This window comes from Limulus polyphemus, unplaced genomic scaffold, assembly GCF_000517525.1.
Source record: "Limulus polyphemus unplaced genomic scaffold, Limulus_polyphemus-2.1.2 Scaffold12850, whole genome shotgun sequence".
NCBI lineage: Eukaryota > Metazoa > Arthropoda > Merostomata > Xiphosura > Limulidae > Limulus > Limulus polyphemus.
In genome coordinates, this window is record NW_013678460.1 from 2,599 (window position 1) to 7,746 (window position 5,148).

The 5,148-nt window shown below is 37.5% G+C and overlaps 1 long non-coding RNA gene across 1 annotated transcript in view; it reads left to right on the forward strand.

Annotated features, from left to right (window-relative positions):
• LOC111084017 overlaps positions 1 to 5,148 on the forward strand; it is a 10,202-nt gene that overhangs the window by 2,591 nt on the left and 2,463 nt on the right. Inside the window, exon 2 of the long non-coding RNA XR_002609362.1 lies at positions 1,073 to 1,185. This is a non-coding gene — a long non-coding RNA (uncharacterized LOC111084017). The remainder of the gene's footprint in view (positions 1 to 1,072; positions 1,186 to 5,148) is intronic.

Here is a 5,148-nt window from a genome sequence, read left to right on the forward strand (position 1 = left end):
GTTTATTGATACTTCTGTGTGTCTTTACAGACTGAAAGTTAGAATAATATGTTTATTGATACTTCTGTGTGTCTTTACAGACTGAAAGTTAAAATAACATGTTTATTGATACTTCTGTGTGTCTTTACAGACTGAAAGTTAGAATAATATGTTTATTGATACTTCTGTGTGTCTTTACAGACTGAAAGTTATAACAACATGTTTATTGATACTTCTGTGTGTCTTTACAGACTGAAAGTTATAATGACATGTTTATTGATACTTCTGTGTGTCTTTACAGACTGAAAGTTAGAGTAACATGTTTATTGATACTTCTGGGTGTCTTTACAGACTGAAAGCTACAATAACATGTTTATTGATACTTCTGGGTGTCTTTATAGACTGAAAGCTAGAATAACAGGTTCATTGATACTTCTGGGTGTCTTTACAGACTGAAAGTTATAATGACATGTTTATTGATACTTCTGGGTGTCTTTATAGACTGAAAGCTAGAATAACAGGTTCATTGATACTTCCAGTTGTCTTTACAGACTGAAAGTTATAATACCAGGTTTATTGATACTTCTGGGTGTCTTTACAGACTGAAAGTTAGAATAACATGTTTATTGATACTTCTGTGTGTCTTTACAGACTGAAAGCTGTAATAACAGGTTCATTGATACTTCCAGTTGTCTTTACAGACTGAAAGTTATAATACCAGGTTTATTGATACTTCTGTGTGTCTTTACAGACTGAAAGTTAGAGTAACATGTTTATTGATACTTCTGGGTGTCTTTACAGACTGAAAGTTAGAGTAACATGTTTATTGATACTTCTGTGTGTCTTTACAGACTGAAAGTTAGAGTAACATGTTTATTGATACTTCTGGGTGTCTTTACAGACTGAAAGCTAGAATAACATGTTTATTGATACTTCTGGGTGTCTTTATAGACTGAAAGCTGTAATAACAGGTTCATTGATACTTCTGGGTGTCTTTACAGACTGAAAGTTATAATACCAGGTTTATTGATACTTCTGGGTGTCTTTACAGGCTGAAAGTTAGAGTAACACGTTTATTGATACTTCTTTACAGTTGTCTTTTGACTTATGAGGTAGAGTTCAGGAAAACAGGTGGTGGTTACCAAAGAATTAACACTCAAGATATTATATTTCCATCTTTCCAGTTTTCTTGTTTCCACAGAAGAGGTCAGTGTATATAAATATTAGACATATGTCTGTTTTGTGTTACTGAAGAGGTCAGTGTATATAAATATTAGATATATGTCTGTTTTGTGTTACGGAAGAGGTCAGTGTATATAAATATTAGACATATGTCTGTTTTGTGTTACTGAAGAGGTCAGTGTATATAAATATTAGACATATGCCTGTTTTGTGTTACAGAAGAGGTCAGTGTATATAAATATTCAACATACAGTACTGTGCAAAAGTGTTAGGACAAAGTCAAAAATTAGATTTCAGACTACATTCAATGAACAATGGAAGGTAAATCACAGGTGAAAAATCAAAATTTTATTAGTCTTCATATTTAGTGCAACAGAAACTCAGTGAAAATGCTTGAGTTCAGCAAACAGTTAATATTTTTGCTTTAATAACTGCAGACAGTCTATCAGGCATTGTTGCAACATTTTTAATCAAAGTGTCCTTTATTGTTTTTACTCAAAATGTCTGTGTTGCGTATCTGCTTGTTTGTTAATTTCTGGTATAAATTCTTTCCGAGGAACTTCTTTGTCACAGGGCTTAAGCTAGACACCTTCTCCCAAGCAAGGCGAAAAATGCTTTCTTGTAGAAAATCAATTATTGGCTTCAAATCTTGGTCTTTCTCCTGTTCTGCTTTAATATCTATACGTGGTTCCACATCTATACCTGGTTCCAACCTCTCTTTTAACACTTACCAGAATTTGGCCTTTGTTGTTCTCAAATGTCATTTTATCAAAGTTTACTACAAACTTCTTCGGTAGTAAGAAGTCCAACCCTAATATACATAGGTCTTTCATTGTCAGCCAAGTATACTTTGTGTCTTTCGTTTATGCCCATGAGCTCAATAGTTACCCACACTGGTCCCCACAACCTTGTATTATGTCCTTTCACGCCACAGAGCTTCTGTATGGTTTCTGGTACTCCTTTGTAATCTAGCTCCTTGATACTCACAAGGGTTTGCTGAGATGCAGAATCGATGACAAAGTTGCACTTTTGACCATCCAGCTTTCCTGTCACATAGACACTGTGTGTGTGTATTTGCCATTTTACACTTAGCTGTTAGGACTTTCACAGTGGGGTTTGGTGGGCGTCTCTCAACACCAACCACTACTGGTTTCCCCGAGACTGACTTATTGGTAGTATTCCTCTTACACTGGCTCCTCATATGTCCTTGCTCTCCACAGTTCCAACAACCTTTCTGGGTAGCAGCCTTTCCTGCCGTGGCATCTCCCCTGTGTTGAAGTTGCCGGCATTGAGCTCTCTTGTGCCCAGGTTTGTTTCAGTACTAACAAAGTCTCTCAAACTTCTTTGAGAGCTGCCCTTTTCTGGCCTTGAAACCTGATGACTGTACCAACATTGGTACTTCTGTGCTGGACTTAACGTAACGTAGTATTCGATTTCAAGAGCTCTAGCCATTGCATCCTGCACAGTAGAGGGGTGTGCTTGCTTTACTTGTATCTTCAGTTGTGGACTGTCCAAGGCATCTACAAACTGATCCCTCAGCAACAGCTTGAGGACATCGGGTGGGGCAGTTGTGTAGGCCTTGTGTGCCATACTTTCGAAATCGTGTGCCACCAAGTGTCAGCAATAGGGGTGATCTAGTACGAAGGAAGCCACAGAAATTCGATGGGAAGGCACCATGGGAAGCATACAGAGCACAATTTGAGCTCCTGGCAGAAATGAATGGATGGACAGAGAAGCAGAAAGCAGTGTACCTGGCAACGAGCCTGAAGGGACAACCACTGGAAATACTGGACAGTTGTCAGCAGATGACAGGCACAACTATAGAGCACTGGTAGCTGATCTAGAACTCAGGTATAGAATTCAAAATCAGTCCGAAGTCTACATGGCTAGGTTTAGGACTAGAGTCCGTGCTAAAGGGGAGAGCCTGCAAGAGTGTCTGGAATGTGACTTCTGGCAGGACTGAATATGTTTGCATTAGGGTTTAGCTGCGGGGTCTGGAAGGGGCTTCCCATTGTCTGAGGCTGATTAGGTCGATGGCTAATATATCCTTTTTGTGTAAAAGACCGTAAATCATTCTTTAATGTATTTAATTCTCTTTGATATTTACTAAAGTTTTCCATTTGTGTACTCTGGCTTTCTTTCAATTGTTGGAGACTTTCTTCTTGTTCATTTTCTTTCTCTTCCAACCACTGCTGTAGGCTCTCTTCTTGGTTATTTTCTTTCTCCTCCAACCACTGCTGTAGTCTCTGTTCTTGTTTATTTTCTTTCTCTTCCAACCCCTGCTGTAGTCTCTGTTCTTGTTTATTTTCTTTCTCCTCCAAACACTGCTGTAGTCTCTGTTCTTGTTTATTTTCTTTCTCCTCCAACCACTGCTGTAGTCTCTCTTCTTCTTTCTTTTCTTTTTCCTCCAACAACTGCTGTAATCTCATGTTTATTTTGCTGTTGGAGTTGCCACTTTTGCAGGCTTTCTTGCCACTTCTGTTGTCTCTCTTCTTCTTTCTTTTTCCTCCAACAACTGCTGTAGTCTCTCTTGTTTATTTTGCTGTTCAAGCTGCCACTGTTGCAGGTTTTCTTGCCACTGCTGTTGTTTCTCTTCTTATTTCTTTTCTTGTTTATTTTCTCGTTCTTCTTGTTTCTTTTGCTGTTCTTGTATTGCTGCCATCAAATCTGCTAAGCTGTAGTTTGATTTGCCACTTCTCGTTTCCATCTTCTTTTTTTTCTTTTCTGTCCCACTCTCTGACACCAATTTGTTGAGTATCTGCTTATCTTTTAATTTCCGGTATAAATTCTTTCTGAGTGACTTCAGCGATACAATTCCCTTCTTGATTAAAACTAGTTTATTCTTTCTCGATACAACTTTGTAATACACAGAATTTCCACAGTCACTTTAAACTTAACAACCTTTATAACACACGCTATAAATCACAGCGATTCACACACTTTACTTGACTCAATTATCTATCTCTTGAATTTGTCTCCTCGATATCTCTTCAATCGTGCTGGTTTTTCTCACCAGGCTTATATACTAAAACTCATCCATCCATAACACCATTTTCCAATCATCAACAATCCAGTTTTTGTACATTTTAGCAAATTTCAGTCTCTTGACAATATTAGGAGATTGAAGTGAATGTTTTTTAATCGCTACACGACCATATATTCCATTTTCGTTGAGTCTTCTGGATACTGTAGCTCTGTACACTTTTCTGTCATTTGATACATGGTCGTTTATCTTATGCTTGAGATCAGTGGCAGTCTTCTTTCTGTCTCTAAGGCTCCATAAATGAAGAAACTTAACATCAATATAATTTAGTTTAGGTGTTCTGCCTCTTCCTTTCCTATTTTCAAACTTGCCTGTCTTTGTCTCATGATCTAGGGTGTACTTGACAGTGTTTGGGGAGAATTTCAAGTCTGCAGTAATTTGTCAGATAGTCCAACCACTATCACATGAAGCTTTTACGCAAACTCCCTGCTCTACTGACAGTTCTCTATGCTTAAATATTGTTACGACAGCAGAAATCACGTGACGCTGCTGGTGCGTTTCACACTGGTAGCATGCGTGAAATTTCTGGAATGATCATGAATGATTGGGGAGGCCCGAGTGCATTTGAAACACTTCTTTGTTAGTATATAAGCATGGCAGAGAAGCCAGCAATATATAGATAATTAAAGAAGTGAACAGTAGTTACGGGAATATAAAGATTGTTTTTTGTACTCTTCGAGAGGAAAGTTATCGAGATTGTGAATCGATGTGATTTATAGCGTGTATTATAAAAGTTAAGTTTAAAGTGATGAGAACCGTACTGACTGTGGACTTTCTGTGTACTAAAAGTTTGTATCGAGAAAGAATAAACTGGTTTAATCAAGAAGGGACTTGTATTGCTAAAGTTCCTCGTAAAGAATTTATACCGGAAATTAACAAACAAGCAATAGGAAACTGCAATATTGAATTATACAGAAATACACTATATTGAATTTTAGCAAGCA